The following is a 26,710-nucleotide window of genomic DNA, read 5'->3' as shown; positions in this document are numbered from 1 at the left end:
CAGTGGTGACTCAAGGTGCTAATCTGCATTTCTGGGCCCACTCCACTGGGTCTATGCCTCTCTCTCACAGAGGTGATCTGCTTGCAGCCATAGCTTCCTATTTCTGTCTCCCATTTACCAATCCCTGCTCATCATGTATGTGTTTATTCACATTTCACTCAACAGTTAGTGAGTGGATATTATGTACAAGGCACTAGGCTATGTGCTAGAGTATAGAGATGGTAAGACACCAGTTTATCCAAAGCCCAAGGAAATGTTTGGCACTAAAGAGCTGCTGAGGGACTTCCCTGGTGGTCCAGTGGTTAAGACTTTCACTGCAGGAGGGGAGAGTTCGATTCCTGGTCAGGGGACTAAGATCCCGCATGCGGTGCGGCCAGAAAAAAAAAGGGGCTGCTGATTAGAGAGGGGGACGAGAAAGGATGGAGTGAGCAAGGAAGGGACGGTCCCTGTTCTCAAGAAGTTTCCAGCCTAGTGGAGTTCCCGGTGCTAGTGAAAGATGTCAAAGAGATAAGAATTTCGTGTCATCATGGACTCACAGTTTGGCCAAATAGCAACAGACCCTGATGAGTGAACCTGTTTTTTTCTTTACAGTCCTTTTTCATGCTCATTGTATTACCCTACTTTTTCCTAAAGAAATCTCTTCCGTGATCTGTGGTCTTTAGACTGGACCAGCTCTCATTTTCCTTACTTTCAAGGTTTCTGGCCATTTGATGCCTATTTCTTTCTTTCTTCCTTTCTTTCTTCCTTCCTTCCTTCCTTTTTTTTTCTTTTTCTTTTTCTTTTTTTGTCTGCCTGCCCTTGCATGTGACTCCAACTTCTGTGAGACTGACTGGCTCACTCCATCAAGTAACTTGTAGATTTTGCCAGATAATAACATTGGATTGATTTCTACCAAATGTCTCTCCCATGTTCCAGTAATCAAAAATACAAATATCTGACGGCTGGGTTTTGCTTAGACCAGCAGTTCTCAAAGCATGATCCTGGGACAGGCATCATTATTGTTATTAACACCTGGGAATATGTCAGAAATACAAATTCACAGGACTTGAACCCCTACTTTCTGATTTAGAAACTCCGGGGGCCATCTGTTTTTTAACAAGCCCTCTAGGTGAGTCTAATGCATGCTCAAGTTTGAGACCCACTGGCTTAGACTAATGCCCTTTTTTTCCCTTCCAGGACATGACCGGTTCTACTTTTCCACACAATGCAGGCAGCCAGCCCGCTACTTCCTTTCATTCCTGGGAGGGTCATCACTTTTTTGGCTGATACTTCAAGCATTCTAGAGGTAGCTCAATTGTAAGGGCCTTAGGAACCCCTCACAGAGCTGAGGTCCAGCAGCTATATAGTTATCATCTATTTATCTTTAAGTGGCTTTGATTTCCTCAACATTCATTTTGTAAAGTTGAAAATTCAGAGAAATTTGAGATGAAAATTAAAATTGACCTGTAATCTCACTGTTGAATAATAGCCACTGCCAACATGGATGATTTTCTTTCAGTCACTGTTTTTAGAAAGTTTTAAAAGCACACATTAAAAAATAATTTAATATAGTAAACAACGAAACACCACTCCAAATATACAATGTAAGCATTTTTTCACTTTTGCTTATTTTAAAAAATAAAACACTTAGAAAATATTACAGATGAAGTTAAATACTACCCCTCACCCCCATCCAATTTCTCCTTTTAGTCCTATTCCCTTCCTTTCTGGTCTAATGGCAACTAACAACCTTATTATTTTTTTATTTTTAAAGCTCTTTATTGGAATATAATTGCTTTACACTGTTGTGCCAGTTTTTTTCTGTACACCAAAGTGAATGAGCTGTATTTATACATATATCCCCATATGCCCTCCCTCCCACGACTCTCTTCCACCCTCCCTATCCCAGCCCTCTAAGTCATCACCCATCCTCCAGTTGATCTCCCTATGTTATGCAGCAACTTCTCACTAGCTATCTCCTTTACAGTTGGTAGTGTATATATGTCAATGCTACTCTCTCACTTCGCCCCAGCTTCCCCTTCGCAACCCCCCACCCTGCCCACCCCGAGTCCTCAAGTCTGTTCTCTACATCTCCATAACATGCTTATTCTGGTCTGTATCCTTCCAGGCTATGTTTTTATATGTTTGTTAAGTATACATGTAAACAATATTTGGTTTTGTTATATGTATTTTAAAGTTTTTACATAAATACTATTGTACATATGTATCATTCTGCAACTTGCTTTTTAAAATTCAACATTGTTTTGAGGGCTATCTCTGTTGAGATATATAGATCTTTCTTTGTTGAAGATATGTAGATCCAATTTGTTAATTTCAAACAGTTGAATAGTATTCTATTATATGACTTTACAACTATTCATCTATTGGTATATCAATCATATTAATGTTGGGTTGTAGCATCTGTACATTTAAACCTTAGAAGCACTGCCAAATTGCTTTCCAAAGTAGCTATACTGATTCCAATCTTTTTCCTATGTATAATAGTGCCTTCTTTCCTTTAAATATTGAATTATTATTATTTTTTTATATTTTATTTTTATCTTCATTGGAGTATAATTGCTTTACAGTATTGTGTTAGTTTCTGCTGTACAAAAAAGTGAATCAGCTGTATGTATACATATATCCCCATATCCCCTCCTTCTTAAGCCTTCCTCCCAACCTCCCTATCCCACCGCTTTCGGTTTTCACAAAGCATCAGATCTCACAAAGCGTCCGATCTCCCTGTGCTCTGCAGTAGCTTCCCACTAGCCATCTATTTTATATTTGGTAGTGTGTATACGTCAGTGCTACTCTCTCACTACGTCCCAGCTTCCCCTCCACGTCGGTGTCCTCAAGTTCTTTCTCTACATCTGCATCTCTATTCCTGCCTTGCCTTTAGGTTCATCAGTACCATTTTTCTAGATTCCGTATATATGCATTAGCTTACGGTGTTTGCTTTTCCCTTTCTGATTTACTTCACTCTGTATGACAGACTCTAGGTCCATCCACCTCACTATAAATAGCTCAATTTCATTCCTTTTTATGGCTGAATTATTACCACTTTGTACTTTATTTTCAACTTGAGCATTTTACTATGGCATTAAATATTTTTCCAAAATATGACTTTTAATTGCTTAGAATTTTCTTGGATAGAGGTTTATAATTATTTACTTACTTCCCTTTTGTGGACATATATTTTCACAATTACAAATAACTCTGAGATAAATATCTCTGTATATAAATCTATAGATTTATGTGGCCATAGCCATTTTGATATTTCACTTAGAAGTATTTGCTAAAATGGAATTGCATAATTTTAGGGCCCTTGATAAATTTCTTAAAGCGCCAAGAGGGTAGTTTTAGGAAAACATTTTGGGTCATGCTTCTCAAAGTTTTGAAATCCATGCATGCCCTCTTTGCTAAATATTAAAATCTATCCTCTTTGTCTCTGAGATTCTGATAACTTTATCTTCTATATAGACCAGTTATTCAAGATCTAGCCAAGTTTTATTTTTATAGTTTCATGATAAAAACAACAGTTTTTCCTCTTTTTGCAAATTTAACATAAAAAACTACATATCGACAATATTTTCCTTTACCTCCCCTAAAGATTCCATTATGACCCTCCCTGTTTACATGGCTTGGTTTAAACCCAATAGACACAGGTTAAAACAGAAAAGATATTGTAACATGAGAGACACCTGTCTCACTAATACTAAGGATCAGGGATAGATCTTATACTTAGGACATAATTTAAACTGATGTCACAAACATTTCTGGCAGCAATAATAATAAAATTCCAAAAGTAGGGGGTGTATGTGTGTCTGTTTGAGGAGAGTATCTGTCACCATTCTACCAACATTTTCATTTTCCAACCACCTTTCAATATGAAAATTAGTCTTTGAGAGTTGGCTTTTGGTGAATTGAATTTTATTAACCTGATTTACTTCTTTGCATTGGCTTCATTCAGAATTCAAATTAGATGTCACCTCCTCAAACAGACTACACTGTAAATCCTAGATCCTCTTCCCACACCTTGTTAATTCACTGATACCTCTTATTACCTGATTTTTTTCATATCATTTATTTGTTTGTTTATCTCTCCCCATAGAATGGAAACTAACTCCTCATAACAGGGACTTTGTTTCTCTAGGTTCCTCCAATAGCCCCACTTTCTGGTGTAGTGTCTGGCCTACGGGAGGTGCTTAAATACTTGACAAAGACTATGTACATTCCAATTAGCCAACACAGTTTTATATTCTGATTTTTACCATGTAGGCTTGTAAAGTTTTAGCAACAAAGGCATCTAAAATGAAAGAGAAGTTTTAAAAAGAAGTCAATAGAAGCCAGTGACTATGCATGTTGACCAAAAATACAAAGGATTTTTTTTTGCTCTAGATTTGTTCCTGATGACCTCACAATCTCTGAGTAATAATTTTTGTGTAGAAGAAGTATGATAAGGCTTCTAAGAAAAGTAATATGCTAACTTTATATTTTATTTGTAAAGTGCATCAGAGTTTTATTTAAATGGTTTATATATATACTTTACTTGGATTAATAAAGGAACTACTAAAATAAATGAATGTAACTATATAAAAATGAAATTTGTATTTCAATAGGATGCTAATTAATGCAATAGACATTTTTTCTCTATCTGCTTTACTAACATTCTTGTCAACCTAAGAATAAACTCACTATGTTACGCAGTGTTAAGCATATATTTTTAGTTATACCCAAAACACCATGAAGACTAAGTGTCAGAGACTATGACATCATGAAAATAAGCAGCTAATCTTCATAAATCTTTCTGAATAACATCAAACATCATACATTCTTCTGAATAATGTCACACAAACTTGATTAATGTTAAAAATAATGAACTGATTTTTAAGTCATGTGATATTATGAGTAAATTCTATTAAAATGTTTATTAATGACATCACACATTAATCTTGTGCTCAGTGGCATTACTTGGATACACAGTAGGACAGAATGAATACTGAATGAACTACTGATTTATCAAGGGGAGATGATGTAAATTAGGTAAAACACCAATATTTAATATTATATAAGTGTAAATTATCATTTATACTTTTTATACAATGATTATAAACTTAGCTCATGAAATATTCAAAGTTAAGAAGTCTCCTCCAGTAAATCAACTATTTTTCAATTGAAAAAAAAAGTCTCCATTCTGACATTTGCCAGGGTGAATGCCTCATGTTCTCCAATGGAGAAAAAAGGCTCACATAAAACCTCTCTCTAAACTTAAATTCCAAAACAATATGTAGTACACACAACAACAGATATGACTGGATTTAGAAATATCATGAACATTAGCATTTTGAAGCATAATGTCTGAATGGCTACATTATTATCATTTGATTGGGTAATAAATGGATATACTCATCATTTTTCCATCATTATTAGTTAAATTATGCTTGTTAGGGTAACCCTAAATGACATTTCCCCTTTTCAATTATCTTTTACCCTCATATCAATTATTTAAATAGTTCCTTCACAGCACTTAGCCAGCCCTCCCATCCAACCTTCCCATCTGTTTCACCTTTCACCTATTTATTCAAGCTGTGCATTTTTATTTATGAGCACAGTTATCTTACAGTTATATCTTCTTTCATTTTTAAAAACCTTCCAATAAATTAGCCTCATTTTAACTCTGGTTATTGTTTTCATTTGGTTCTTATCTTCACTGTGCAGCCGCCTCTTCCAAAACATACCTCTGAGATACATCTTTTGTAAGAGACCTAATGCCTTTGCCAGGCTCTACTTACTCACCCCGAAGTATTCCAGTACATTTACATTTGTTTTATACAGTTGTATCAGGATACCATAAGCTCATCTTTTCTTCCCTGATCAGTGAAACTCTCTAGCTTCAAACGTCCTTGCCCTTTCAATGCAGAAGAGTGTAAATGTTCAAAAACTAAGCATGAGGATCACATTCATGTAGGAAGGTTACACTTTCCCACAAACTCTGAAGGGATAGGGACAGGCTCCTGAGAATGAGGCCAGTCCTCAGAGTCAAGGTAACAAGCATCCTGACCTATGTCCATCTACGGTCAGGAAGATCAGTAATACAGGCCATTTCATGTTACCAGCATTCAGCAACTTACACATTTCAGGCACAATGAAGCCTTTGGAGGACTAAATGCAGTGGACTGCAATTGGCCACAAATATTCTGTAGTTCCTTCCTTCAGGAAGTGGGATTTATTACTCTGCCCTTTGAATCTGGGCTGGCCTTGTGACTTGCTGTTACCAGTAGAATGTGATCAATGTGCTACTGTTCAAAGGCTGAGCCTAAACCTCAGGAGGCCTTGTATCTTCCACTCTTGCTTCCTGGAACGCCACCTATCACATGGAGAGCCTGAGCTGGCCCTTTGAGGATGAGCGACCATGTGGACAGAGAGAAGTCCAGCCAGTCCAGTTAGTCCAGCTGAGGCCCCAGACATGTGAGTGAGTCCAGACAGCACCATGTGGAACAGGGATGAGCTGTCTCAGGTGAGCCCAGCCTAGACTTCCAACGCATAGTATCATGACTATTATTGCAAATAGCCAAACAGTATACTGGAAAAGATCTGAAAGTCTAAAATAGGGTTTTATGTAAATTAACCACAGTATTGAGAAGCTATGTAGCTCTACCTTTTAATAGCTTGTGACCCTGGGAAAGTTTAAAAAATTTCTTTCCTTATAAAATGGAGATTTTATAGAGTTGTTCTGTTCTGAGGATACAAGTTAAAAGTCTTAAACTAGTACCTAGCACATAATAAATATCTAAGTTGTTCCTATTTATACACAGCTATTAAAATTGTTATAGAGAATTTAAGGGCATTCCTTGGTGGCCTAGTGGTTAAGATTCTGGGCTTTCACTACCATGGCCCCATGGCCTGGGTTCAGTCCCTTGTTGGGGAACTGAGATCCTATAAGCTTTGTGGCATAGCCAAAAAAATGAAAAGAAAAAAAGAAAATTTAATAGCACTGGGAAAGGTCCATGACATTTTTAGGTGAAAAACACATGACAAAGTTGCATGTATAGTTATAAATTTTCATTTACAAAAATGCTACTATGTATATAGACATAGGAATAGAACAGCACTATCTTCCTAGTGCTTGTCCCTGAGTAGCAGGAAAATGAGTGATTTTTATTTTCGTCATCGCCTTTCTGTATTTGCAAATTTTTTAATAATAAAAGTGTTGGATCTGTAATTAGGAAAAATAATATTTCCAAAAATTTAAATGTTAAATCCACAGAACAGCTAATTAATGTTTCCCCAATCCTTAAAAGCATCAGGGAAGATTTTTATTGGAAACAGTCATAAGCTTTGTGCTTAGTATTATGCTATTATTTTTCTTTCTGTTTTAGCTAAGTGGAGGGAGAGTCAGAAAGAATACCACATTAACCTGACTGACCCAAACAGTAAAAAGAAAAATTAAGGCTATCCCTTTGATTGGTTCTAAAATGCCTCAGACTGTCACCCTTACTTTTCTGCTTGGACTGTCATCTCCCATCCCTACACTTATGTTCTTCATTAAACCAACTTCTGTTTATCTCAGTTTAAATGTCACTTCCTCAGAGAGGACTTCCCTGGTTTTGCCAATCATTATTTGGCTTTCCAAGTCTAAAGTGAGTTCTCCTTATAATATTCAGGAATTCACATATATTACTACGCATAACTGAGCTTTTTCTTTGCCCTTGCCATTCTACATGACTACAAAGAAAATGCAATTGAAACAGCTAACTTCAAGTTAAAGCTTCCCTTTGTACCCTTAAAAATACAGAAGGAAAGTGAGGGCTTGTCTGCACATGCATTAGAAAATGCTTACTATGTATCTTACTTTCTTGAAAGCCAAAAAGTGAACAATCACAGCTCCCAAATACATATTCTTTAAAAAAAAATTCAGAGAACTGTTTTAAAGTATAATAATAGGTAATACTAGAACATATGTGAACTATCGGGTCGGCTGAAAAGTTCGTTCAGGTTTTTTCCATAACACCTTACAGAAAAACCTGAACGAACTTTTTGGTTAAGCCAATAATTAATAAACTCACTATAACTCTGAGGGAAAATTTATTCATTATTTATTTCTGTATATTAGGCATCAAAATAGTTGGCTATTTTTGCTTTTCTATAGTATACTAAAATTTCTCGTAAGGATTATTTATAAAAAAATACTTGCCTACATTTACATAATCTTTTTTTCTTTTTTTCTTTACATAATCTTTTAAAGAGTGCACTAAGCAAGTTTAAGGGGTTATTTTCACATTTTACCTGTGCATTACTGGTATTTTGGCTATTCAAGGTATAGCTCAATAGGTCAAATCATTGTTAAAAAAATAATTTTTTCTAATCAAAACTGTACTAAGAATGAAACAATTGTGACTTTTGTACCATTTGGAGGTTGTATAACATATTGAAATAACTAATGTTTATGTACTCTTTTACTTAAAAAAATGCTTAGCATTCTTCAATTCACCTGGTAATGGATGCCACGTTCCTACTTGGAGTAATCAGTTCCGTATAGAGGTAATGGTTCCCCCTTCCCTCTGTAACACTGATAATCAAGTTACTCAAAGTGAATATAGGAAGATTCCTCAGCCAGTGAAGAAACAAATACATTGTCTTTAAATATGTATAAATATCTAGTTAATTAGACTCAAGTCTAATCAACATCTTCAGTGAACATAATTAAATGCAAGAGATAACCATAGTCTAAATAATTAACTGATAAGTGCAAGAGGAAGAAGTCAGATTCTGTGTTAATTCTAGAAGAGGGAGTCCAAAGCATACAATCTCAAAGTCCTGAAATAAATGATCTTTTACTGTGTTTACTTAGCTTACACATCAGGAATGAAATGAGGTAGTAATACCTGTAGATGTTTAGTGGTGTCATATGAAAAGTGTCTCAAGGAGACGCCATTTACCATTTGACAGCTCACTGGAATGCTGAGGGTGGCAAAGAAAATGCAGCAGCCAAAGAAAACTTATGCACAAAATATTCAGATTGGAGAGGAAGGGAGTTTCAATAGCACAAGACCAGGCATATAATATTTTAGAGAACATGCTGAAGAAAAGCAAAACTTGATAAAATAAAGTCTCCGATTTAACACATAGATAAGCAAAATATAAAACCAAGGTACCAACAGGAGGGCTCTGGGGCCAAACCGCACCTGTGGAAGTATTTGGCACGTGCACAGTTTGAGAGTAATAATACAAGTGAATTAGCTGACAATATTTAAACCAAAAGATGTCACATGAAAATCTGCATTTCTTGCTTTACCTGAGAAACTGGACAATGTGGTAACACTAGGTCAGCATTCCTGCCTTGCAACAATTATCTGGAACGGAGCAGTGGCTGCTCCTTCAGAAAGGACTTGGCTCTCCAGTTCGCTGCAGTGGCTTCCTGCTTCATTCCCATCAGCCTGGCCTCTGTAGGCACTTGGGTTTCCAACCTCTGGAATAGAAAGGACCTTGAGATAAGGCTTGAAGGACGGACTGCAGCACTTGACATGAGGTACAACTTTTTTTTTTTTAATGACCACTTAACCTACACTTCATAGTTTCTTCACAAGGGTGGAGGATGAACTCTCAGTGGATCCTCATGCATTACTAGTATATGAAGCAATGCCAGCTAAAACCACAAGCACACACAGTTAACCTTCTTAATGCAACTGATTTGACCCTGAGACTCTGGTGATCATTGAGTTAGAGGAGGCAGATGGTACAGAGAAAGCTCATCCAATGTTAATCCTCTATCTTTCCTTCTTTCTTAGTACCTTTGTCAGAAATACCACATTATCACTACTTCAGGACCTTGATGCTGGGATCAAAGAATGATGAACCCAAATTATACATTATCATTTTTGAATTACAAAATGACATTTTCCCTCTTTTTTTTAAATTAATTAATTTATTTGGCTGCATTGGGTCTTAGTTGCGGCACGCGGGTTTCTCTCTAGTTGTGGCCCACAGGCTCCAGAACGCACAGGCTCAGTAGTTGTGGTGTGCAGGCTTAGTAGCCCTTCGGCATGTGGAATCTTGGTTTCCTGACCAGGGATTGAACCCACGTCCCCTGCATTGGAAGGTGGATTCTTAACCACTGGACCACCAGGGAAGTCCCCCCGACCCTTGACTTTTAAAACTGCTTTCTTTCTTTTTTTTTTAAGATTAATTAATGAATTTATTTATAGGCTGTGTTGGGTCTTCATTGCTGCACACAGGCTTTCTCTAGTTGCAGTGAGCGAGGGCTACTCTTTGTCATGGTGTGCGGGCTCCTCATTATGGTGGCTTTTCGCATTGTGGAGCACAGGCTCTAGGTATGCGGGCTTCACTAGTTATGGCACACAGGCTCAATAGTTGTGGCTCATGTTCTCTAGAGCACAGGCTCAATAGTTGTGGCACACGGGCTTAGTTGCTCTGCAGCATGTGGGATCTTCCTGGAGCAGGGGTGAAACCTGTGTCCCCTGCATTGGCAGGCAGATTCTTAACCACTGCGCCACCTAGGAAGTCCCTAAAATTGCTTTCTTTTAGCAAATAAGAAAAAAAAAATTTTAAGGACTTTCAAAAGTATACTTGAGGCCTTATTACCCCTTACTTAATTTTCTCCTAGCCCTTGGAGAGACAATGACAAGGTTGTTCCTCAGCCTGGGTAAAATAATCCTTGGTGCAATTTAACTCATTTTGTTTTGTTTCCAGAGCCACTGAACAACCTTCTGATTATCTGATGGATTTCACAGGGGCTTTGATATCATTAAGTTTGTGACTTAGATATCAGATACAAATATTTCAATCAATGAAAACTAACCAATCAACAAACAGGTCACTGGGTTTATAAATTAAGTTCTTGCAACTACAGATGGTCTGTGCCAGACCCTAGAGGCCCATCACCCTTGAGAGGAATGGCAAATTCAATGTTTTTAAATTGGAAGAGTAGGGGTCACATCCTGAGCCATAGTTACTCCACAGGGTAGTCCTCTACTTTTGAGGTTTTCCAGATATCTGGCCTATGTTTTCTTTTTCTTTTGGATTTTGGGCCAAAGCAGGACAGGGGACTGTGCAGAAACAAGGGATGTGGGACCAAAGTTAAATAACTATGTTTCTATAATCATGATATACTAAAGGTACTCCAGGCATTATATTTAATGTTTTAAGTATTTATTGGGAATCAACTACATGTGAAGCACTGTAACAGATATTCAGGACCCAGACATAAAGAGAACATGGTTCCCCCAGCTCAAGGAGCTTACTGCCTGAGAGGTGGAGGGTAGAGAGTGGGTGGTCAGGTAAACAGGTAATTAATTACAACACTGAGCGATACCAGCTGTGACAGGGCTAAGTGTGGAGTGCTAAATGAACACAAAGAAAGAGCTAGTCTAGTTTTCAGGGATCAGAGAAAGAGGGAGGCAGGATACATCTAAGGATGGGTAGAGGTTACACAGGCAAAAAAAGGTTAGGAGGAGACCTAACTTTACCTAATGCATGCAGCAAATGATCTTAATTCCAAAAGATTAATATTGAAGATTTTATATTTGTCTGCTAAGAGCAATTCTAACATTGCACTCATTTTTAGCTGGTAAGCAAGCATAAAGGTCTTATTTTGTTAGACCTTTTAACCTTGAGATGTGATAAGTGATAAGGCATTAATGAATATTTTCCACAGGAAGATCTGGATGCATGCCTGCCTGATGCCTTAAATAGAAAATGATGACCTGACATCTAGATAAGTAAATATTGTTCTGTAGAAGAAATACTATGAAAGAATGATGATTCACTTCAGTAAGAAAGTGACATTAGATGTGATTGCACTGGAAGCAGAAGCTAAAAGAAGCAAGATATAGATGAGGGAATCTTAGACTATAGACAAAGTAGTTCAAAACTATTCGGAAGTATATCCTTTAATAAAAGAAGTCCATAAGTGATGAAAATAAGATGACTATTGTGCTAAAGTTATTCTAGCCAAATGTATAAATAATATTGTCTGACAGCCTACCATCTTCTGGGACTTTATACATATACATATTAGCTCATTTAACCCTTGTCACAACCCTATAAGTACTATTTTTTCTTTTCTAGAGTTGAGGAAACAGGCAAGAGAAATTAAATAATTTTACGTTCCCTTTTCCTCTCTGATAATCAATTTCCCCCCTTTCCTACTTTATTTTTTCTTCTCAGTGTTTATCACTATCTAACACACTACATGTTTTACTATTTACTCTATTATTGTCTGTCTTCTCTGATAAGAATGTAAGCTCTGTGAACATATGGATATATTAATCACCATAACAGACAAAAATCCTTGCTAATTAAAAAACTAAAAAAAAATTGAAGTATAGTTTATTTACAACGCTGTGCCAATCTCTTCTGCACAGCAAAGTAACTCAGTTTTACACATATATACATTCTTTTTTAAAATACTCTTTTCCATTATGATTTATCCCAGACTAATTTTTGCTTTAGCTTCAATAGCTCCTTGAAGGCTGGCTTTGTATCACAACTTTTTTTACTTTCGCATAGCACAAAGTACAGAATCTTACACATGCTGGAATCAAAAACATTTGTTGAGTGAATGATGAGTGTAGTTAATCAGTAAGGATATACAGAGCCCTTGCCATGTGCAGCACTGCACTTGTCACCATAAGATGGGGAAGTACAAAATACCATCATTGTTCTCAAAGAACTGAGGAACAGAAACAGGTAGAAGCATGAGGAATATCTGGAGTACAATATAAACAGTCCTCACATTTCATTACTTCCATCGTTCAATCATATAATGATGCCTACAAATGCTTGTTCACCACTACTCTCGAGACATCCTAGTATTCCGCTGCATTAATCCTTCTTGGAAATGCCAAAACTGTTCACAACTCCATGCCTATGCAAGTGTTTGTTCCCTAGGCATAGAAAGATTTCCTCCCACTTTCTTAAAGCAATCTTCTGTTCTTTAAATTCCAGGGTCAACTCCTCCAAGAAGGCTCTTCTAGTCTCCTGCTTAGAGTTACTATCTCATTCTACAGTGTTGCTTACATGTGTGTAACAGCACTTTCCACATTCTGTTTTATGTACTTACATTATCAGGTACTTGGTATGAAAACAGTGTGCTTTGAGTTGAATTATTTGTTTTTTTCACCTAGAGAACTTTTCTACTCCCCTAAAACATAATCATAAATAGAAAAGTTCTTAATGATATGTTAAAACCACTATGTGATACACAAGGTGGTTAATGTTAGCTGTGTATTTAATCAAAATGAAATGAAGGCTGAATAGAATCTACTTTTCTTATTTTATTTTCAGCTCAACTTCTGGATTCAGGGACTAGGGACTATATCCAGTGCCTAGAAGAGTATCTGGCAAACAGAAAATTACTTGTTGAATAAATAAATGAATGCTTGTATACAAACCATGGCACTAAATGCTAAATGGCATGGCATAAACTAAATGTACTACAGGAACTCAGAGATAAGACAACAAATAAAAGAGAAAGGAACGAACTAACAGGAAGTTTGGTATCTGCAATTTTCTAGCTATATAACTTTGTGCAAGACATGTTACCTGAGCTTTAATTTTTCAGTTTGTTAAGATTAATGGATTGAACTAGATCAGCAGTTTTCAAATTATTTTAGTTGTTTAAATTATTTTGTCTAATAAAATCTAAGTGGAACCTCCGTTACATAAAACAGAAAAAGAGATTTGCTGGTAATAATTCATTTTATAAGACTGAATTATAATATTATTTATTAAAATTCATAAATAAGAATAAGGGGATATTTTGATTAATAAAAAGCATGAAATCAAGGGATATAGGTGACAGTTGCAATTTTAAATCATCTTCATCAACAAATTTATTTTTGTACTTTGTTTAGCCTTTATTATATTGAGACCATTCTGACTACCACAGAAAAGCTACTGTAAATGGCAACTTTTTTTAAAATAGCAAATTTGGCTTTGGCAATATTAAGATTGCTGCAATCAAAATGGTCAAGAAGCTTGAAGGTCTAGAAAATCTTGTTTGCAAAACTGAATAGTCATTCAATTAGATTTAGTCATATCCAATCATTACTCATGTCTCTGATCATGAATACAAAATATGGGCAAGAACTACCCAAAACTTAAATTAAGCAAGGAGACTTTCTTTAATGCAGTATTATCACATTAATTTGCCATTGCAGAACTGTTAAGGAGTGATAAGAATACACGGTAGGAAGACGCCCCTATGTCATATTTATACTTATTTAATGGAGCATACATATGCTGCAGCTGTTCTCTTGCTTCATAATTTGATTTGGATGTATAACAATGGACTCAAGTTTTTAAAAAAGGCCAGCTAAAAATTTAAAAATAAAAATGCATACTTATAAGAAGTTCAAACATCTACAAGGAAATTGGTGGTAAGGTTTTAGTCAGCAATTCATAAAAATATAAACTAGCAGTACAGTTTATTTTTGTTTCATGATGCGTTCATGTGCTACAATTTGGTATAATACATTTGAGTGGGCATGTTATTTTTATGACAATGTTAAAATACTTAATATAATTTTAAAATTTAAATTTGTGTCCAACATTTGGAAAACTGAAGAAACTTCTCTGAGCTAGATGTTCTTTTGGTCCTTCCAATGCTGTCATTTCTACATAAGCTAGAAAAGCAAGAAAGACTTTATAAAGATGATGTCAATGTTTTCAACTCAATCTTATATATGTTTACTGAGATAAGATACCCATGGGACAGGGAAATTCTGACCAGATTGAAGTGGAGAACTTGTGCTAGGGAGTATAAGAAACACAGCTTTAAAAAAATGTCACTCTTCTTAGTATAGGATGAATCTCTATGCCCATAAGTTAAAAACGGCTTTGGTATCATAGATCCATGGCATTTCTATCATAAGCATTGCTGATCTACAAGTATCTTAATTTATAAACGCAATTCATTCCTATGTACTTATTTTCAGATAATGACATCTGTCAGATGGAGAATAACTTTTCACTGATTTTGCCTTTATTTACTTGAAGAACATATTCTGATTTGAACTACAGAGGAAAGTCTCTTAACTGACCTGCACATAAACAAATCACTAAACTAATCATAACAGCATTTCCATTTGAAAACAGACAAATGCTTACTTCTGCTCTTACCACTAGAATTATATGCTTTTGAATATCAGTTGTGTTGTTTCCAAAGCTGTCTGAGTCAACAACACTTGCTGGTGTCATTTAGGAATTTAATAAAATATTTTGTAAACAAATGAAATATAAATATAAAAAGAGAATGACTGTTTCCATGAAAATTAAGTTGAAAGCACAGCTTTTGATATCAGCCTCTTAAAAAAATGAGGTTGAACAAGATGGAAAAGGGCAGAATCCAGGGGGGAAAACCCTAAAAATCGTGGTTAAGAGCACCAATTCTTGACCCAGACTGCTGATATTAAAATTTCAGCTCTGTTACTTGGTGTGTGACTCAGGGTAAGTTACATCTCTGTTCTTCAATTTTCTTATTTGCAAAATGAAGATATCTACCACACAGTGTTGAGCAAATTGAATTAGTAAAGATTTGTAAAGTATTTAATGTCTGGTCCATAGTAAGCACTATGTAAATATTTGGTAAATAAATAAAAATAGCTGGCCATAAAAGAAATCTCAATGAGACTCCGAACACCTGAAATCACACACAATGTATTATCTGATCAAATTACCATATATTTAGAATGTCATAAGAAAATGATATTCTCAAACATCCCTGTGTTTTTAAATTTAAAAACAAGTCACTCAGGGACTTCCTTGGTGGCGCAATGGTTAAGAATCTTCCTGCCAGGGACTTCCTAGGTGGCTAAGTGGTTAAGAATCCTGCCAATGCAGGGGACATGGGTTCGAGCCCTGGTCTGTGAAGATCCCACATGCTGAGGAGCAACTAAGCCCGTGCACCACAACTACTGAGCCTGTGCTCTAGAGCCTGTGTTCCACAACTTCTAAAGCCCACGCGCCTAGAGCCCGTGCTTTGCAACGAGAAGCCACCACAATGAGGGCCCTGTGTACCACAATGAAGAGTAGCCCCCGCCTGCTGTAACTAGAGAAAGCCCGTGTGCAGCAATGAAGAACCAACACAGCCAAAAATAAATAAACAAAACAAAATAATCTCTCTTTAAAGAAAATTTTTTTTTTTAAATTCTTTCAAAAAACAATCACTCATATATAGGTAGCAGTGAAAGCCAATTTGAGGTCAATGATCACGACTTTATGGCAGAATCCAACACGTGACCTTATTTACCAGGACATGACTTATCACACAAGACAGCAGTACGGACAAAGCTGGACCTCTGGCTTGTTGAGTATAGGCACAAAAAAACCGAAACCATAACAGATTATATGATTTTTGCAATTTAATATCAAACTATTCTAAAAAATATACACGAACATTCACATTGAGTGGGGCAAGAGAGAATGCTAAAGGAAATATGGCAAAATGTTAATTGCTGAATTTGTGTGAATAGAGTTCTTTGCATTAATGCAACTTCTTGGTAAGTTTGAAATTATTCCAAATTAAAAAGTTCAAAAAATGTAAGAAAACCACAAATAAAGATAAAATAGGACCAGGATTTTGAAGAGGGGTGGGCAAAAGACAGAGGAGCAATGAAGTCTGAGATATGGCAATTGTGTTACTGAAGTATGGACCATAGAATCTAAGCTGGAATAAAGGTTATATGAAGTTAAAAAACATGCAGTACAGGTATCAGGGGAAGAGGAAAGGAACTGTGAGTATATAAGAAGCAGGAGAAATAGTCTGACCTGAAGGAGTTAAAATGTTGGGGAAAAAAATGCTGGGGAGACAAAACAGAGACTATTGAAAATTATTAGGCAAAGTGATTAAATGCTCAAACAAATAAAGGAGATAGAAAAATTTGATTTCAGGTCAGAGAAGGTTAATATAATGTGCTATTTTACTTTTGAATCTCTTCTCTACCTTGCTAACTCCCCTAGCCTCACATATTGGTTGGAATAACTCAAGCTTAATGAACTATTTATACAAAAAAAAAAAAAAAGAAGGAAAAAGAAAAGAAAAGAAAGAAAAAAGAAAAAGCAAGGAAGAAAGTAAAAAAACTCCAATCCATCTTGCATGAATGGAGGACTAAATTTGGGAGAGTGATAGGTAGGGAAGGCTAAAACTTTCCAGAGAAGTTGATAAAAATGTGTCCCTTAGGTGTTTATGGAATTGGCTTGGTCTTGTATATTTAGTAAGACAAATAACTATTAAATGAGATATGATTAATAGAAATAAAGAAATAAAACTGTCAGTACTTGAGGTCAACATGATCATTTCCCTACAAAACCCAAACTGGAAAATTATTACAACCAAGGACAAAGGTATTTAGAAGGTAGCTGAGTATAAAACCAACATATAAAAACAAGAAGGGGATAAATGCACTATCAAATAGTTAAATATATTAAAGGTTGTAGTACTGGTGCAAGAATAGGCAAGTAAGTGGCTGGCCACAAAAAAACTCATAGATATGCAAATTTAGTTGATGATAGAGGTGGCATTTTTATTTTTTATTTTTTTTTTGAGTTGGCATTTTAAATCAGTAGGAAAAGGATGGCCAATTCAATATATGGTGTTGGGACAACTGTATACTCACTTGGGGAAAAAATGAGTTACTTTTATAACATGTAATTCACAAAAATGCATTCCAGATGATTCAAGATTTAAGTCAAAAACAAAACCCAAATCAAACTAAAATATAAATGCAGTAAGACAATATAAAAGAATATGTTTATTTCTACCATATTTATGAAAGCCTTTTAAAGGAGATACATAAAGCAAATGATGTAATGAAAAAGACTGTTAAATTTGACTACATCAAAATTTAAAACTTCTGTTTGGCAAAAGAATCACCAAAAAACTTAAAAGACAATTGATAGCCTGGGGAAAATATCTGCAACATATACAACAGTCTAAAGCATTAGTATCTGGAATGTATAAAGAACTTCCAAAAATCAATAAAAAAAGACAAAAAGCCCAAAATAAAAATGGACAGTAAATACAGGTAGGCTGAGAAGAGGAAATGCGAAAGGCCTGTGAGCTAAAGAAAAGATGTTAGATCTTAGTAGTAATCAGAAAATGCAAAATAAAGCAATAACAAAGTATTGCTTTTAACTCGTAAAATGTGCAAACATTTTTAAAAGATTGGTAATAGCAAGCTTGGTCAAGAGTATGGGAAAACAGCTAGTGTCAAACTACTGGTAGAAGGACCAACTGTTACCTCCTTTAGGAGGGTAATTATCAGCATTAATAGTAATTTAAGATATGCATATCCTTTGAAACAGCAACTCCTCTTCTTCATCATGCATGGAAAAATAATCAAATTTGTGCACAAAGAATTATGTAAAATGATATTCACTAGCACTGATTATAAGAATGAAAAATACTAAACAACCTAAATGCCTATTAACTAGGGAGTGGGCAAATAATAAAACGTTCATGATATGGAAGATAATACAACACTTAAAGGAGGTAGTTCTACAGTGATATGGAAAAATTTCTAAGACATACTGTCAAGTGAAGAAAAGTGAGTCGAAGAACACATTCTAAAAGTAGAAACATTTAGAATGGAGAAGATCACTAATGTACTGCTATGGAGAGATCATCAGGAGAGAATGCTATTTACTGAAAAAGCGCAGAAGCAAAGACAAGCCAGTAACAATGAACATTCCCAGCATAAGACTAAAGACACGAAACATCACAGTCCGACTAAAAGAAACCAGATCTCCAGTTGGCGGTGATGCACAGACTTGCTAAAGGCAGGAAAGAAAAGAAATCAAATTCCTAAGAATTTCCCTAGGCATTGGAAGGTGATTAATGAACTACTATTTAATAGACATCCAGCATCTACCAGGCAATGATAGACACTTTAATGATTTCATTTAATTTTCACGTCAGGGTAAGTATTATTGGTTTCAGTGTACAGATAAAGAAAGTGAGGCTCAGAAGTTAGGTACCCTCCCTAACTCTACATGATCACTTAACTAGTAAGTGCTGTTCAAAGTGAGGCCTGGAGAGCACTGTCAGTCTGCAAGAACAGTGTGTGTAAGAGGGAGAAACTGCTAGCAATTTAACAGTTATGCTATGTTTGCTGAATCTTACAATAAAATTTGGGCTTGAAAAAAAAATGCAGATGTTTTAAAAATTGTATTTGTTTTAAAGAAAAATAAAATGTTACTTCCTAAAAAAAAGTTAAAACATTTAAGCTACATTAAAATATCATACATAAGAATGTATAATAGTACTTTTTGTATCTATCGATGGTGAAATTGGGTTCCTTTTCACATTAAAAGCTGTGAATTTTCAACTTTTTCTTCCTTGGGTGCCTTTCATATCTTACCTTCAGAGACTAAAATTACATGTTAGTTCAAAGAAACAGGTACTGAGTATCTACTATATATCTAGGTGCTCAAAAACAAGTAACACAAAACATATTCTCTCAAAACCAGAGGAGTGACTTTCGGAAACCGCTTGGGCTCTTCACTCAAGAGGCATGAAGCAATCAAGTACTTACGACAAAATTATTTTATTTTTAGCAATCTACACAACTACTTTCAAGAATTGACTCAGGTACAAATTTTAACATATTACATAGAGGTGTATAAGGTCCAGTTACTCAAATCAAATACTGTTTTTCTCTGTTCATTAACTTGAACTTTAGTATTTTACAGCAAAAAGCCTAGCATACTAAGCATAAGCCTTTATAAAGCATCTGATTTTGTTTCTTTATTTTTATTAGGTAAATGTCCTTGGAATTCTTCAGTTTATAATTCAGAGTTCTTCCTTGATGACTTAAAATGTTTAAAACACTTTTTTGGACCAAGAATGAAAACAGGGCAGTAACCTTGATACTAACATTGAATACATCAGGGTTGTTACATTTGAGCTTCAAGAATACTCAGCATGGCAGAAATTCTTGGGAATCTGGAACAATTTGGAGCTTAAAACACTAAAGATGGCTTAGGAGGCTTTAGGAATATTAGCAGATGAGACGATGAAAGCAATTTTATCTCTGGAAAAATCAATCTAATGTTAATAAAAAATTTCCATGGCAACCTGATACAGAAGTAAAGGTGCAGAATAAAAAGATAAAGATTTTTTTAGTTCTAACTATAGGTACTGTTTGAAAACTTTACTCTTTATTGTAGCTTTTTGTTTCTAAACTTCAATTGTGATATGTTTTAATATATTTATTTTTGTAGTTTTCAAGAAGGATATTGACTCAGATTAACCTGTAAGCTAATAAACTAGTCTCTACTGACCTAGAGAGTCAAAGTATCTGGAATAAGGAGCATTTATTAATTCTAGCTCATAGCTGAGCAGTAATACTATTTATTGATTCATTATTTTTGTCAGAAATATATCCAAATTAGAATTAGAAACAGATGTTGACATATATGTCACCTATTAAGCACAGCAGGCAACAACAAAACATAGCTATGAATTTTTACACTAAAAACAAGAGGGACAAATAAAAGGAATTTACCTAATTTATAAGCAAATAATTCTGAAACCTTCAAGTAAATTTCAAATTTAGATTACCAGGTCATTTCTTACTAGCAATAAACAATCAATAAAGAAATCCAAAGATGTGACTGCAATAATTTTAATGTTTTAGGCATGAACACTTCAAAAAACAACTGCAGCAATAATTTGTATATTTTAAGTATGAACTCTTAAATAGACAATATCTTTTTTTTTTTTTGATTGTGCTGCATGGCTTGCAGGATCTTAGTTCCTGGACCAGGGATCGAACCCAGGCCACGGTCATGAAAACTCTGAGTCTTAATTAACCACTGGACTGCCAGGGAATTTCTCCCTGCCCCTCCTTTTTTTTTTTCAACAGACAATATCATTTTTGAAAAAAAGCCAAGATATTGTAAAACGAATGCTTTGATTTAATTGTATTATGCGATTAATGCTGAATGATAGAGATAAAATCCCACAGTATTTCATATTTTCCACCTTGGTTTTATGTCAGACATCACAAACAGCTCACTACTACTATATAAATTCTATTTTTCTAGGAAAATTTTGGGTAGCCTCAATCTAATTCATATATGACTATACATATAAATATATAAATATTCACACACACACACACACATAAAAAAAATACCAGAAGCCACTGGGAAATTTCATATCACCAAGTCTTGATTAATCTTACAAAGTACAAAAAGAAGACTTGTCATTAACAATTAAAAATGAAATTATATTTAGTCAAAATTCATGTTGTGAGATAATACTGTTCTTAATCTTTTTCATTTGTTCAGCTATAGCTGTGTAAGAGTAATTGGGTCACACTGAACCAGTAATTCAGATAGTGAGAATTTTACACTACCTATATGTCCTTTCCCCCACTGGACTTTTTAACATTTCAGTATTAAAGAAAATCTTTGTTGAAAAGTCAGTTTTATTCTAAGTTTTATGATTTGTTTGTAATATGGTTATTCATTCATTCATTCATTCATTCATTCAAAAGTATACGAACTAGGTATAAAATCAAATGAGATTACTTAAACCCTTCTTTAGGGCCTACTATATATCAGACATAGCTCTAGATACTGGGGATACTATAATTGGGAGGTTTACATTGTAGTGGTGGAGACAGAACAAAAATCAATAAATGAATATATAAATAAAATAACTGCCAATCATGTTCATTGCTATGAAAGAAATAAACAAGGACCTAAAGGAGAACAAGGGTGAGGGGTAGGAAAGATCTCCTTTACAGAGATGGGAAGTCCTCCCTGAGGAGATAAAATTTAAGTGAGACCTGAAAGATGAGAAACTGGCCATAAGAAGGGAATCAGGGGAAGAGTATTCTACGCAAAGGAAATAGCATGTGCAAAATTCCAGACCTCGACAAGGGTGTGTTCCGGAAACTGAAGGAAGATGCATTCTGCAGAAATGTAATGAGGGAAGTGGGGAGCGGCATGAGATGAGGCCGGAGACACAGGAGGGAGGGAATCATGTAGGGCCTCAGAATTCATAATCGTGTTGTAAATTTTATTTTAATTGCAGTGGGAAGCTTTCAAGAGTATAAGTGTAGGAGTGACAAGACTTTAATTGCACTTTAGGAAGGTATCTCTTTCTTGCTGTGTTAAGAATGGATGGGACCATATGATCCAGCAATCCCACTCCTGGGCATATATCTGGAGAAAACCATACTTTGAAAAGATACATGTACCTCAGTGTTCTTTGTAGCACTATTTACAATAGCGTGGGTATGGAAACAACCTAAAGGTCCATCGACAGAAGAATGGATAAAGAAGATGTGGCACATATATAAAATGGAATATTAGGCATAAAAAAGAACAAAATGATGCCATTTTCAGTAACATGCATGGATCTAGAGATTGTCATACTGAGTGAAGTAAGTCAGACAGAGAAAGACAAACATCATATATCTCTTATATGTGGAATCTAAAAAAACAGTACAAACGAATCTATTTACAAAACAGAAATAGAGTCACAGATGTAGAAAACAAACTTATGGTTACCAAGGGGGAAGGGGCAGGGAGGGGTAAATTGGGAAGCTGGGATTGACATATGAATGCTACTATATAAAAAATGAATAACTATACCTGCTGTATAGCACAGTGAACTCTACTCAATACTCTGTAATGACCTATATGGGAACAGAATCTAAAAAAGAGTGGATATATGTACATATATAACAGATTCACTTCGCTGTACAGCAGAAAGTAACACAACATTGTAAATCAACTACACTCCAATAAAAATTAATTTTAAAACATTAAAAAAAAAGAATGGATTGGGAGAAGCAATCTGCTAGAAGTTTTTGTGATAAAGGCTGAGAGACTGATAAAACTTTGGATGCCTGTTCACAACTGTCTCATAAAACTACTTCTTTGTATTTAACTGTGACTAATAATAACAGGTATAATTGGGATATAATTGGAGAAATGGGTCATGTTCTCTTGGAGACTGTAATAGCCTAGGAAGCGCACACTGGGCATGGTCACACAAGTATCTTAGACTTTGGAAAAGAGTATTTCAAAGTATTCAAAGACAGATAAAAGTGCATTGCCAGCATCTATTATAAAGAATGCAAAGAAGGTTTTGAAATAAAAAAACAAAAAAAAGGGACATCTGACCACAACCATACAACCAGTCTCAGCCCAAAGATGAAGAAATCAGAGAGTTTTGTAGAGGCTCAAGGGGTTGCACAGGGAGCTTTTCATGTGGCTTGGGTATATAGAAGTATGTTTCAAAAGCAAAAGAAAAGTCATATAAACCTAAGATTCAGCCTTTAAGACTTTATGTGATTTGACTTCTCCATACTTCCCTGACTGCATTTTGTACCACTCTCTTCTTTGTAAATGACTCTCTGGTTGTGTCCTTTTTCAGTTTGTTGAATACGTCACACTTATTCTTGACTTTGGGCTTTTGCGGTTGTTGTCCCCTCTTCTAAACTCTTCTAATATTTGAGCTGAAATATCACCTCAGAATGCCATCTTGTTTATTTTTTTCATAGCACACATTCCAAACTAAACTAATCTGTTTATATGTTTATTGCCTTTCTCTCATCACTAGAATTTAAGCAATAGAGCAAGGACTTTCTCTACCCTTTCCATGACATTATCCTCAGTGCTTAACACAGCATCTGGCACATTATAGGCCTTCAATAAATACTTACTGAATGGAAAGAAGGAAAAAAAGTAGAAAGAAAAGAAGGGAAAAATGAAAAGGCATGTGAGAAAAATACAAAAACTTTTATCAAGTCCAGAATGAATTGGGCTTTAGAAAAATCCTAAAGATAGAAAAGGAACTTTTAAAGTTACGATTGGAACAAGAAGAAGATTAAGAGAAAGACTTTTACTTGGATAAACAGTGAAATAATAAAATAAAATTAAAAGAGAATTAAATTTCAATTTTGTTTCTGTTTTCTTGATCAAAGAGAATAAATCTTATGTCAAAATAAAAAAATAAATTTGATTAAGAATAAATCATAAAGGACTCTGGCTTCCAGCCAAGATGGAATAACAGGGATCATATTTGCCCTCTTGCCTGAAATAACAACAACAACAACAAAAACCCCAGACAAAACATATGAAACAATGGTTTTTAAGACATTAGACATCAGTCAATCAAGGACAGTGATCTTTCAGAAATAGGAAACAAAGGAGATGAGCCCTAGAAATGCCCTAGCTTATTGCCTTGAGTGAGTTTCTAGTCTGTATGCAAAGAGGGTGAACCCAGTTGGAGCTCAGCAGACTAAGTTGAGGAAATATAGCTGAAGAGTCAGAGAAGATCAAGGTAGTGTGAATTTGCAGAACAGAATGCCAGAGAAAGGAGAGCTGCAGGGACAGAAATGCAGAAATCTGCATAGTTCCCTTTGAGTATCCATCAGAGTACTGACCACTGCATGCATGTGAAGAAAATAACTGAGGCTGAGGAAAGAATTCCCTGAAAGGATAGAGAGAATAGCACTTGTCATTCACACTGGGCTGGGAACTAGAATACTTCACAATTCACGAGGAATAGAGTAGCATACTCAGAAGTGCCTTGCCTAGTAGTGGGGAATATGTAGACTTAGACTAAACACTGTTCTGGTACTACCTAATGAGCTTTAAAAGCAAGACCAGGATCAAATTGTTATCTCCAAGTAGCTTAACTGCATTCCAGAGCAAAGCTGAAGAATATTTAAAGGCATACAAAAATACTCAGGACCCAACAAGGAAAAATTCAGTGTCTAACATAAAATAAAAATTATCAGACATGGAATAAAGCAGGAAAATAAAACACATACGACTAAAATCAGTCAATCTTGAATGAAATTCCAGGGAATTATGCTGAGTGAAGAAAGCCAATCCCCAAAGGTTATATACTATTCCACTTATTTAACATTTTTGAAGTGACAAAATTTTAGAAATAGAGAACAGATTAGTTGTTGCAGGAATTAGGAAAGTAGGGTGGGGGCAAGATAGAAGTGGGTATGGTTATAAAAGGGCAACCATATGAGGGATTCTTGTCGTTATGGGGGTACACAAACTTACACATGGGATAGAATTGTACAGAAGCAAACACACATACACGCACATGAATGAGGACAAGTAAAATTAAGGAAGCCTGAATAAGATCAGTGCTTTGTATTAGTATATTCTGGTTTATGATATTACATTGGTTCTACAAGATGTTACCATTGGGGGAAAATGGGTAAAGGGCACATGGGATTTCTCTGTATTATTTCTTATGGTTGCAAGTGAACCTACAGTTACATGATTAAAAATTCAATTAAAAAAATCCAGACTGACAGATTTTAGAACAGCAGATGAGAACACAGTTATTGTAACTGTATTCCATATGTTCAAAAATATAAAGAGATATGCAAGGTAGAAAAAAAAAAGACCCAAATTGAACTTCTAGGGACAAAAACTATGAGGTGAAAAATATACTGGATGGGATTAACAGCAGATTAGACATTTCAGAAAAGATAAGTAAACTTGAAGACATAACAACAGAAACTATCCAAAATGAAATGGAGAAAGAAAAGCAACTGAAAAAAAATGGACAGAGTGTCAGTGATCTGTGGGATGATTCAAGTGTAATTCAAGTATTTAACTGAAATTCCTGAAGAAAAGAACAGGAACAAAAAAAATTTGAAGAAACAATGGCCAAAATTTTCTTGGATTTAATAAAAATTATAAGCCCAGAGATCCAAGAAACAAAATAAATCCCAAACACAAAAATTACAAAGGAAACTACCCTAAGGCACATTACAATCAAACTGCTCAAAATCTTCACTGAAAACAAGGCATGTGAGAAGACTGTGAGCTCTCATTTTTAAAGTACTAAAAAATCCCCGAAACCTGTCAACCTAGAATTCTATATACAGCAAAAATATCTTTTAAAAATGAAGGTGACAAAGACTTATCAGATATACAAAGCTGAAAGAATTTTAAGTAATGATAAAGAAAGTCCTTCAGGAACAAGCAAAATAATACCAGATAGAAATCTGGATCTAAGACAAAGGGAATGTAGAGCTCTAGAAACAGTAATTATATGGCTAAACATATAAAATATTTTTCTTATATTTAAATTTCTTTAAAGTTAATTGACAATTTAAATTTTAAAAAATGTAGCGTGAAGTTATACGACATGAAAAAGGAAAATAGAAAGAGAAGGGGAAAAGAACAAAGATCAAATGGGACAAATACAAAATAAAAAACATGGGACAAATAGCAAAATGACAGACTTAAACCTAACCAAATCAACAGCCATATTAAATATAAAAATGGTCTAAATATCCCAATTAAAAGGCAGAGGTCGTCAGAATTTATAAAAAGAAACCCCAGCAAAGCTGGCTACAAAAAACATACTTTAAATACAATGACAAAATGACAAAGATAAATTCTATTAACACTAATCAAAGAAAGGTAGAAGGGGCATTTGTGATAGCCCAAACTGAAAAAACCCAAATACCCATCACATGTGAACAGTTAGATAACTAATTGTGGTACATCCACATAGTGGAATATAACTCAGAAAAACAAAACAAAACTATTGCCTCATGTAACAGCAAGACTAAATCTCAAAGTCATCATCTTGACTGAAAAAAGCCTAATGAAAAAGAACATATACTGCATTATCCCATTTATATAAAATTCTAGAAAATGAGAACTAATCTATAGTGACAGAGAACAGATCAGTGACTGCTTGGGGATA

At 35.0% G+C, this 26,710-nt stretch overlaps 1 protein-coding gene across 6 annotated transcripts in view; it reads right to left on the bottom strand.

Moving 5' to 3' along the window:
• Positions 1 to 26,710, bottom strand: part of MBD5 (methyl-CpG binding domain protein 5) — a 158,996-nt gene that overhangs the window by 62,111 nt on the left and 70,175 nt on the right. For all 6 annotated transcript variants that reach the window (XR_009054996.1, XM_057743950.1, XM_057743949.1 and 3 more), the window contains exon 4: positions 9,275 to 9,448. The gene's annotated coding sequence lies outside the window, so the exon portion shown is untranslated. The remainder of the gene's footprint in view (positions 1 to 9,274; positions 9,449 to 26,710) is intronic.

This window comes from Hippopotamus amphibius, chromosome 8 (assembly GCF_030028045.1).
Source record: "Hippopotamus amphibius kiboko isolate mHipAmp2 chromosome 8, mHipAmp2.hap2, whole genome shotgun sequence".
NCBI lineage: Eukaryota > Metazoa > Chordata > Mammalia > Artiodactyla > Hippopotamidae > Hippopotamus > Hippopotamus amphibius.
Note: the sequence above shows the minus strand (reverse complement) of the source record. Positions and strands in the feature narration are given on the sequence as shown.